General features: G+C 35.4%; 1 protein-coding gene across 1 annotated transcript in view; it reads left to right on the plus strand.

The window, feature by feature from the left end:
• The first annotated feature begins 3088 nt into the window (after positions 1-3088).
• LOC106099958 (protein yippee-like CG15309) overlaps positions 3089-12169 on the plus strand; it is a 38878-nt gene continuing 29797 nt past the window's right edge. Inside the window, exon 1 of the mRNA XM_013278652.1 lies at positions 3089-3258. The gene's annotated coding sequence lies outside the window, so the exon portion shown is untranslated. The remainder of the gene's footprint in view (positions 3259-12169) is intronic.

Below are 12169 nucleotides of genomic sequence, written 5' to 3' on the forward strand. Positions count from 1 at the left end.
ATTCTGTTTATCTACTAGCTTTCTCCAGCGACTCCGTCTGCGTTGAATTAAAAAATAACAAAAGTAAGTAGCCTATGTATTCTTCCAGACTATGTTCTTCATCTATGGCAAACACCATCGAGTTCATCTTCAACAGTTTAGGTTACAGGCTCTAACAAACATCCATCCATCTAAACTTTTCCATTTATAATATTAGTAAGAAATAAGATTGAGTGTAATGTTCTATGAAGAGAGAATGAATCTAACTTAAGTAGGAACTTAGAGTTAAGTAGGAAATGACAAGGAAATAAGAACCCGTCTCGAAGTTACGTAATGACAATCTTTATGTTTTTCTGAGGTTATTTTTATGTGAAGATAGTTATCAAAGCGGACCGCATATTAGTAAGGCTGGCGCGTTTTGTTTCGACCGGTGGTCCTTGTGTATTCTCATAGCATAGCGCCACTGTCCACAAAAAATATGTTATAACAAACATTTTAGTTACATGTATTTTCTACATTTTGCATAATGACTTGTTTTAGGAGTACCTATGTTAAAGTGTACTATACTAGACCAGGCTTTAGTCAAACAAGGACTAGTACGAATTGGTTGACTTCAAATCATTGAATTTATCCGCTTATATGGTCTGGTTTCAGCATAATTTTATTGATCTTGTACCATAATTTAGTTAGCTTAATTAAAACTACCTAGTTTGGGATAGGATTAAAATGAAACCGCATTTAAGTTTGTCCGGCCGTTAGGTACATGCGCTCGTGTTGACAAGCTTCAACCGCTAGGTGGCGTTGATTGAGTAAACTCGTGGTTACTGCCATCACAAGCCTGCACAACACAGAACCGCCCTGGGACCTTTATCGTCACTTTAAGACTATAGGTTTGCAACGAGATTCTGCTTCACCAACATAATCCTACGACTTTTGAATGTTATCTCAATCCATTCGTAATTATACAATGAATGTTTTACAGAATTACGTTTTCATCAAAACTAAATGAAAATCCCGCGAGCATTTATGTGGGAAGAGTCTGCGAAGTTAGTTTTTATAAAGTTACATTAATGAAGTTCTCATGCATACTAATTTAAATTTCAGTCTCCCTCACAGCTGAGAAGAATCTAGAAAAAGATTGTCTTTTATAAATTAACTGGATTTTATCAAATAAAAGCAACATACCTATTTAGTGTAAAAATTAATTATTTAGTTCTAAATTCGCTTGATTTAAATAAAAAAAAACTTTAAATACACAATATTTTACGTGCTTTAACAATTCAATTAAATCTAAATTGATTTAAGGTCGGATTCCATTGTAACAAAATGATAAAAACAATTCAAAAGCGTTGTTTTAACAGAAACAGCTTGTACGTCACTTTCAATGCAATTTAAACAATCCTTCCGTTTCGGTGGAAATAGCGTTGGCGTAACGTAAACTCCAGAGATACAGGTAATTTGATTGGTAGAGAGCCGAGAGTAATGTCAGTTGGATAAACGTTATTTTGTTCAGTGAAAACGACCCTAAAAACTTTCTAATGCATTTTAAATGCATATTTTTTGGAGAATTTAGTGGAATTTTTAAATAGTTGAAGTATTTATGTAAGTCTAAAGTATTCTGCAGCTGGAATTTAATTTTGTGAAAGGAAAAGCGACAAGAATTTTAACACGTCTTCTGAGTAAGGTTTTATGCTGAGAAAATTTTTGTTAGGAAAGTCAATAACCTTTGTCTTTATATTGTTTTTACGTATGATGTAATAAAAATACATATACTTCAATAAACTGTTCGAGGGTCTCACTGAAAGGTTAAAGGTCTGAACTTTTACAGTAGTATATTTGATGCATTTCTAATAATCTCAAATTTAGAGCGCACGAACGACTTTGACTAAACTATCGCACCACTGTTTAGTTGCGCTTTGATTGCTATGAGCTTAAATGGATGTGCGCACACTACTCGATTTTTCGTTGTGCAACTAAACAGTTGAATAGGTTGCGAAACAAACGACTAAATTATCGCACAACAATTGTGCGATAATTTAGTCAAAGGTTACATTAAAAACTATACACACCTGTAAGTTTCGATAGAAAGGTTGCATTTCCTTCGGTCAATGTTCGGGTCGTTAGCGTCGCTTTGTGTTTCGTCCATTGCGCGTTTGTACCTCGAGCACGCAACGGACTACCTTATAAGGCAGCTATGTACACATTTAATTTTTATTGAACTATAATTTTTAAAGGGAGGTGTAATCCTATTCTTGTTTTAAAGAAATTAATATTTTCTAAACTATCGCACAACTGTTTAGTCGCTTTGATTCTTATGAGCCTATATGGAGGTACTCTAATCGATTTTTAGTTGTTTAAACAGAATTGGCTGCCAAACAATAGACAATCGCACAATAGTTATGCGATATTTTGGTCAAAGGTGTGCGCCCGCTCTTAGGAACCATTTCTAGTTAGGTTTTATTTAGCTTGTTGAGGAAATGTATGTTTATTTGTGTTGTTGTTTTGTATGAACTAGCCCTTAGGAGTTTGAAAGTGAAACCGGATAGCTGTCGGCATTGTATATGAGACAAAGGTGCTAGGATGAGGTTGCAGCTCGGAACAACTTGATACAAATGTTTTGTTATTTGGAATCCTTTGTAATTGTCACCGTGACATGTTGTATTACATTTTTAATTTATTCATTTTGTAATTGCTGTAGGTATCAGGTGTAGAAAACTTATTTACATAAATCAAGAGTTGCTTTGCGGAGCTTTAAACAAACTTTGTGAGCTTGCGACCAATTAAACTTTTATCATGAATTTCCACTCTGTTAAACGAATAAGGTTGATATTCCTTTGGAGATTGTCCAAATGCGGCAAGACTGATAAACTATTTATGGACTTGAATTAAGTTTAGGGTATTATTTTGAAAAAAACAGTCCAAAATCGATTTATTCATTTCCTTGCATTGTCGTTGGGTTCACGCGGGTCTGTTCTCTTCGTTATGTTTTTATGTGTCTCGCCGTCTGTGGCTGTTGTATAGAATAGTTGCACATAGTGTGTCTCTACCCGGCTGCTATGCACATACATATATACAATCGATGCACCCAGTGTGCACCGTGCATTACCTCGACATCGTCAGTCCGCGACCGGCCGCCGAGCCAAGCGGTCGTCGCAATCGCGTTAGCCGCGCTCATCCTTTGTTCCCGAAAGACCTTACGACCTGTTATTAAAGTTTTCAGTGCCCTTTGTCCGTTGGGCCACACGGCTGGCTTGTGCATCCCGTCTCTACATATAGAAGGTTTGTTAGTTTGTCTTTCGCTGACTGCGAAAACGAGTATAGTTTTGTTGATATTTGAGTTGTTTGTTTACTTGCTACGATTGCTAAGTTTTTGAATTGCTAGGTATAGGGATATTGATGTTTGACTCAAAAGCATCTCGCGCTTCTTTGTTGCTTAAGTAGTTGTATTGTTCAGTGGCATAGTGAAGCCTTAATAGGCTCTGTCTGTACATTTCATAACCAATTTAGTTTAACGAGTTTTTATTTATCAAGATTCAATGTATTTCTGGAAAAGGAAAATCATTTTGTCAACCATCGAAAATTTCAAAAGCTTTTAACATATGTATATGTACATTTAGTACATATACCTTGATTATAAAATTTAAAAATAATACTTAAAAACGTTTATTTCTCTTAAAAACCAAACAAAAGCAATTTACATCTAAACAACACAATCTTATAAAACGTGTAATGATAAACAAGGCTAAAATGTTTTCCAAAAGTGTTAGAGAGAGCAGAAAATCGTAGAATTGAATGCAATGTGAAAATAGTTGTCCGCATGCCGACTGCAAACTGCCGATACGGATTTATGAAGCAGTGTGAAGGCGCTCAAATATTATAACATATGAAATCTTTTTAAAACTCATAACTAGTATTATCAGATTAGAAAACCAAAGTCAGTCATTTTCCTAGAATTCTGAATATTTAGGAGGAAATACTAAGCAGCCAGAACTACAAACGGTTTGACTAAATCGTACAACGGTTGTGCGATTGTCGATTGTTTCTCAGCCAATTCAACTGTTTAGTTGCAAAACTAAAAATCGAGTAGTGTGCGCACCTCCATATAAGCTCAAAGGAATCAAAGAGAGAACAGTTTTGCGACAGTTTAGTCAAAAGTGCGCGCTCTAATACTTAGTATTGCGTTATAATGAAGAAATTGCTTTCAGGTTCACATTTCACTGTCATTTAGAACATTCGTGCGATCGCAGTACAGTAAACTGCAACCGTACCGCGCCGTATCATTCGCTGAATGACCTCCAAATTGTTACTAGAACCACCACATACCAGGAACAACTTTGTATAAATGCTAAAGATCAGGTTAAATTAAATTAAATTAGCAGACAAATTCGATAGCTATCTACAGGTCTACACAAATAGTTTTTCTTAGTTCTTTATTACGATCTTTGGGCTAGTTGTAGTGCCCGTTTTTACATCTTTACACGAATGGGCCGGCACGCCCAGTGTAATACCACGACCACACAGAAGACAGGCGTGAAATGGAAGCAATTCCGTGTTTCATCTGATGAGTGTGATGCCGGAGGCCTAATTTAAGTCCCTTTCTCTTTACCACCCTTTTCTTATAAGGACAGGTTGGGAAGATGAAGTGGATTTGACGGTGGATGAGATGCATAGGAAGGGGAAATGTCCTCTTTATGTGCGGCTCCTCCTCCGTCGTATAATGGTAGACAACGCATTTGCAATTGCGGATGTCTATGGGCAGCGGTCGCTTCGCCATTTTGGCGGTTTTTTTTTAAAAAAAAGTTCAATTTGAAAGAATGTCCCTTGCATAGGTAAACATGATTCAATATCGATTATTGAGTTTGACTGTTACTCGATAGAATTATACGAGTGATCGACGCTGAGGTGAATAGCCCTCAACAACGACTTGAAGCTAGTTACTCATGCATGCATAAAAATTAATTTATGAGTAATCCATTTTAATACATCCCTGACGTCTAGTGTTATGTGTTCCCGAGTGACGTGGTTTCTGTACCAACAATGGTAACTAATATTTTTATTTCATTAATCTTTGTATAAGGTGAACTCAGGTTACATCGTATTAATAGAACAATGTATTAATTTCTTTGGAAAAATAACGCACAAGACTGTCTTTGTTATTTTTATACTATACTAGCTTTCGCCCGCGACTCCGTCCGCGTTGGATATAATAAAACAAAAATTAGTAGCCTTTTTAGTCTTCCAGACTATCCTCTACATCTATGTCAAATTTTATCGAGATCCGTTCAGCAGTTAAGACTACAACCTCTGACAGACATCTAACCATCCATTTAAACTTTTGCGTTTATAGTATTAGTAAGATTGTCTTTCAGTATTTTTGTAACTGTAAACATTGAATGTATACCAAGTATACAGATTGATAAACACAACATAATGTATGTACAATAATTTAATTGTTACAATATCCCTGAGTGTAATCCAGCCCGACCTTGTGCGTTAAGCCTGCACTATCGATTAATTAATAGCATCAGAACTTTACAACGGACTTGACAATGTAAAATGTACGAGTGTAAGTCACAAATTAAACACAATTTGTTATTTAAAACACACGCACTGTGAAGGAAGAATACTTAGAGCGGGCCCACCCCTTGACTACATCTTACGACTGTTGTGCGATTGTCGATTATTTCGCAGCCAATTCAACTGTTTAGTTGCACAACTAAAAAAATCTAGCAGTGTGGACACATCCATATTATAAAAATCAAAGCGAGACTAAACAGTTGTGCAATAGTTTAGTTTCTAGTGTTAGCTTCTTAACTATTTTGATGTATTCTGTACTCTTGAAGGTTATTTAGTCTGTGCTATAAATCAATGTCATTGGTCATAGTTTGAAATAACGATATAACTTTGTAATGGTGATTCAAAGCGTTTTTTAAAATATTTATGTCATGGTTTTAAAATGTAATTGTGCTTGTTATGTTAATAATCGGAGAGTAGTCGGATGTCAAAAATAAGGGTGTTGCATTAGCTCGACGACACGACGGCAATGTTGGTAAGGTTATTTTGTGCAAATTGGAAGAAAGCATAAGAGGTAATGAAGACTATATTTTATTTAAGCATAACATGGCTGTGACGCCCATACTAGTGTGCACGTTCTTTCATGTACAATTCTCCCTCAAGACATCTTTCTCGTCAAAATTTGTTGTCATGTAGCCCAATGGTTTCATACACACAAGTCCATACACAAAAAAATACCCTTGCAGTATTTTACCCATTTGAATCAGTTAACAAAGCACGCAGTTTCTCTGTAAGATTTCAAAGCTAGAAGTGAGTTTATTCTCTCATTATTGTTTTTAGGAAATTTTTCACCTAGTCATATATAGACAGTACATGACTGTCCGTGAATCTTCATTAAAAGGTGAACTGAACACGAGCTGCTTATTGACTGATGTGCACTCACCTAAATTGCTGTCTGATGGCAACAGGAATTTGCTATGTCATTATGACTCTCAGTATATTGGGATAAGAGCTAATATCTCTTGATGATTTCAATAGGTTTTTTTTTATGGGTTATTACGTATAATTAATATTGTTTATAACATTGATGATGGACAGGCTTTTTTCATCCATTTAAAAACCAATAGTCTCTAAAGTACCTTTTGTGACATAATCTTTAATTCTAAGATTAAAAATTCATAACCTAGTTAATGTTTTCACTAGGAAATTATGATTTGTAACCACCCTTTACTCCGCGATGCAAGCAGGGCGACGTGCCAAGTGCCATGAATTAGGTCGCAGCGTGTCTTTAGAGACTTCTATATCAACATGATATAGCTGCTATAGCATGTTAGCCCAACTGGGCCCTAGCTTCAACGTTTGACTATAACCTACGTATTTATAAAATACCTAGCTCGCGACTTCGTCCTTGTGAAATTAAAAAATATAACCTATTTTACTTTTTAATGGTGAAATAATTTTTTAAATCGTCCCAGTAGTTTTTGCGTTATTTTTCTCTTTATAAAATCTTTCATCTTTATAATATTGGTATAGATGGTAAAATTTATAAGACAGCAATAAGCTACTGGAGAAACCTTTGTACAAAAATATTAAGAGATCCAAGATATCATTGCACGAATGGTTATGTCCACTTGTCAACGTCCTGTTCTACTGAAAATTAGATTTTCCGTAGCTAGTAGAATATTTAAAATTAAATACTTTAGTATTCTATAAACTGCACAGTTTAAAGACCAGCTTGCAAATATAAAGCTCTTTGATGTGAGATAAACTGGCCATAAACAAGCGGAGTAGACTTTTGTATGTTATCGCACGAGATATCTCGATATCGAGCTCAATGGCACGTTATCGATAGTCAAGATATCGCGAACATCACTTAAGCAGTTTATATTATAAAGTTGTACTATTAGTGCTGTTACCTCTTTTGCATTGATATTTATCGATATTTATGGTATACTTTAAAGCTTGTGACGGATGCTTACGTCATTACTAATTAGTTTTTTGTAGAATTGTAATATTTTAGCGCACACATTTTGACTAACATGTATCAGAATCCTTAAATATCCCTTTTATTTTGTCCTTAAATATCTTTAATAATTTCAAACTTCCAAGTTATCTTAACGTATAAATTGTATAACATTTTGTTTGTTTTGTCCCCAGGTATATATCGTATTTAGGGGCATTGGGCTGCGAGCTCGAAGCCCACGGTCAGCGTCTCGTAGACATCACTGAGTAGACGGAGGTAAACGGCCAGCCCGAAGGCCGATCCATTGTCTAAAAGACATTATAGAGCTTTGTTCGTACAGAGTGACTGGACAATTATGTACTAGTTTATCAGGGTGACCAAACTATGGTATTTAATAATAGAAGGGGGCAAAAGAGCGGGAACAATAAGGTGATTATTGACGCCCATAGGCAGTAATACTAGAGGAATGGCAGATAAGTTTGCTGACTTTTGAGAAAGAGGTAGGCTCGCTTGAAGTATCCCAAAGATTTTACGCGCCTCAAGAGGAATTGAGCAATAGACTCATATTTATTGAAAATTAATCTTTTACGCATAGTTTCTTATTAAAATCTTACATGATTTTATGTTCATCATCATCATCATCAGAGGCACTACAGCCGCGGATGGGCCTGGGCCTGGTCCAGTAAATTCCTCCATATCAGTCTATATTGGGTTTTTTGTTTCCAGCCCTTAATGCCGACATTTTTAAGGTCTCGTTCGACATCATATTGCCATCTTAGTTTCGGCCTCCCGCGAGATCTAGGTCTCTCTGGTTGACTCTCTAATAGGCGCTTGGGCACTCTGCAGTCACTCATCCTCGCTACATGTCCTGCCCAGCGTAACCGACCAATTTTGATGGCCTTGACGATATTTTTTATTTTATGTTCATACAGACCCTCATTTAAATACAATTTAGGTGTTAAAACTTGTTCTACTTTTCTGTCGCGTCAAAATTGACAAACTGTAAATAAGTTCATAACTGTTTCCTATTTATCTTTTAATAGTTTCAGATTAACATAAAAGAAATAGTTTATTATAACAAACATCTAGTTTATTTAACTTCCTACTTGCCGTTATAACAATATTCCTTTTGTGAAGACGGGTTTACTGTATAACATCCTGTCAAATGATATAGAAGTCTGCAGTTAAAAGTAACAACAGTTTTTATATGATTTACCACTACTTTGGACTGTCCTTTGTGATACGAAGATTCGGAGAAGTATGTGCTCTTCCATCTATTAGCAGTGATATCTGAATTCACTCCCTTCTTACAATCTCTTTCATGTAATCCATCCATACTTTTTAAATAATTTACATACGGTATCTAATAATGTACACGTAACGCTAGTCGCGAATGTCTTGCTTCAAAAGTATTTAGTAGTGTTTGAAAATGTTGTCTTTTTCTTCATCTTCATTTAGTGCAACGGAAGAGTGCTCGTGTAAAGTTTGTGATGTTTTCAGGATAAATTGACTTACTTGAGTTGTTGTAAAGTTTGTCGTACATGTGTAGTAAATAGTGAGTTTCTAAATAAACTTTACTTTGAGACTTAGGACCTGTCCTATCAAATTGTAAATTGTCTGATAACAATTCAACGTGTAAAATATGTGATGGAAATATCGGGTTTTGTTCCTTTATCTGACGGAGACGTCATTTTTAAGCTGAGCCTCTATCAGCCAGTGGTGGGACAGGCTATAAATATTATTATAATTATCAACCATAAGCATAAGATTTTGTGACAGCAAACAAATCTTTTTGACACTTATAAATATTTGATTATGTTTAAAATCGCAAGGACACGACGAATGACGAAGATAACATGAGGACATTGATCTAATTAGTAACACAGATAATAATTATACCTATGCCACTGCGGTTGCACAGACTAAATAACTTCTGTCCTGTCACCTTGGAACATAGTAGACGCTGTATATTAGCTACTGATATGCTTGCATGCCAGTTACTCGTGCAAGTTAATGGCGTATAGTGTAGAAGTTGACGCTAAATTGTTCAGTAAAAGTTAAGCTACAATTTTTCAAAATGCTATAATCTCAATATGATCACAGTAAATAAATTAGCTCAACTAAACCGTTACCGCCGTTCCAAGAAACAGCAGTTCATGTAAATTCGCTATCGGTTTTTAGAAAGCCGCCTGACTCTACCCCAATGTTTCCGAGTAAGCGCCCACGTTAACTAAAACTACAAATATAAAGACAACGTTTTACCTTTGAGAATAATGTTTACCTTAGACTTTCGAGAATATTCTATGTTAAATACAGTTTTAAATGTTATTTAAAACTTGTGTTTAATATTTATAGTTCTTAGAACTTAAGCTTATGAGTTTCTCTCAAAAAATTAAAACACTCAAAAAGTTACTGAGTCGATATTTCTTCAGAAGGTATGTTTTACTAGTTTGCAGTATTCGATCTTTGATTCTACCGATTCGATCAGCATAGCAGTAAGCTGATCGAATCAATCGTAGTCTACACGGTGCGTTGTCCGGAGAGGGGCCAAGCTAGTGTCACCATGCTGCTCGCAAATAGGAAAGTCCTAAATTCATAATATCAAAGACAATAAACATAAAAACTGCATATACTATTATATTAAGTTCGTGGTAGTTTTTGCTACAATAAATTGAGACTACTTTAAGGATAAGGCTATGATTATTTTGCGATGATTTAAAATTAAAATTTGTAAGGAAAAATGTGCTGTATTCATACATGGTGTCAACTTTTTCATAGAATTTATGTAAGCGTAATTTATCCTACTAAAGTGTCACGTTTAAAAAGTTTATTCTTCAAATATTAACCCTATCACATGGGAGTAAAGTCCAATTTGTCTTTGTAAAATGTACCACCATGCGCAACTTCAATACAAAACAAATGACGTAAGTGCATAGAAAATATCTTAAATTACTCTTTTCACTGGAGTTGCATAAACAGAGATAAGAATTTGAAGGTGAAAGACATTCGCCTCGAGTGAGTCAAACTGAGTGAGACGATTATAATAGACTTGGACGAGTAAATTAGCTCTAAACCGGATCAGTCAGCATGATCTGGAACCTTTGTGCTATGGCTCAATTAACAGCAGCTCACGGCTCATTGACATATACTTATGGGAGCCGATCCACGAACATACCGATGACTCACGCAATCACAAATCATTCTTCATGCTGATCAGGTCTCTATAAATTGATCTGATCTAAGATCTGAATCACTGATCTGCTTTAATCAAGCAAACCGTGAGTGGATCAGCAGGTCAACTCTAACTGGGAGATTTTATTTATGATCGAATTTAAATTTTACTTCATGCTTTGTTCGTGTGTTTCGACAATGAGAACCTATGTTAACAATCAAATAGTTACCCAATAGTAACGTCATTAACATGTCACAAATGCGGTAGGTATTTGAGCACAAGTTCAGGGCCGAGGCAAAGTGGGCGTTGCCAAGTTTTAAACTGGGACGTTTGACCTTTCAGCCGCTTACAGTTTTCCAACGATTCGGCTTCCTTTTGCCTCTTCTACTAAATGTTTTAATTAGAGTAATTATTGTTTTAAGTCTTATTTTAACGATGTGTTCGTAATAGATTTTTATTAATTTGTTGATGACGAAAGGTTTGATTCTGAAAAATACGGTTGCTTTTGTATTTGCGTAACATCAGTTGCGTGTACATAGTTCTCTATCTTTATGTCTTAGTATCTTTTTAAAACAAAAAGATAGTGTGTGGTTCTTGTCGATATGTACAATCGAGGACGTTAATTTCTTTAACTATGAATGCAATTATGTTAATAGTGTAATATTTTTGTGCGGCTTTATGTTCGATTTCAGATGGGAAGGTAATTTATTTCTCTGTAATTTACGACGTGCTTTGTTTCTCACGCTGTTCGATGTTAGGTCTGCTATCGTTAGCGGACGATAATAAGAGATAACATAATGTTATTGTTTTGATGCTGCTGACATGTTTGAGTATGTTATAACAGTGTTTGAACTATCATACTTCGCACTTATTGTGTTCTATTGCGTCTAGGATAAAATAGGAGCATTGATGTTAACTAACTATTCTAAGGGTGAGTTGCACCATATCGCCGGTTACCGTTAAAGTTAAAATTATTTGAAATGGTAATATTTGGAATAATCTCAAAATTTACTAAGGATGAGTTACATTAACTAACTATAAACCTTAACCAGCACATTCCCGATGGTTACGTCTTCGGATGTTCATGATATTCGCTACACCAGTTTTGCACTGGTCAAAATGACGTCATATTTGACACTAATCATAACCGCCCGATTTTGGGCGGTTATAGTTAGCGTTACGGTTAGTGTCAGTTCGGTAGTGTCAACTGTCACAAGCTCTTAACTTCAAAAGCATAAATAATGGAAAAAGAAAATATCTACTATTATCCTATGCGTAATCCAGAAGAATAAAGTCTTGAGTGCTCGGAAATAATGGATTTCCAAGATGGAACTCGAAATTTGGCCAAACATTCAGTTTGGACAAATTTCGAGTGTCTAAGGCCATAGCAACAGCGCTTGTCCCTTTTCTCTTATTTAAAAAAACGTCCTCCATAAAAGGTCAATTTATAATATCGACGCTTGAAAGGCAAACATAACTAAGCGACAAAAATACGTAAAATGAGTTTTATATATCATTGGAATCGTCAAATTTTTCTGCGT

This window comes from Papilio polytes, unplaced genomic scaffold (assembly GCF_000836215.1).
Source record: "Papilio polytes unplaced genomic scaffold, Ppol_1.0 DF824091.1, whole genome shotgun sequence".
NCBI lineage: Eukaryota > Metazoa > Arthropoda > Insecta > Lepidoptera > Papilionidae > Papilio > Papilio polytes.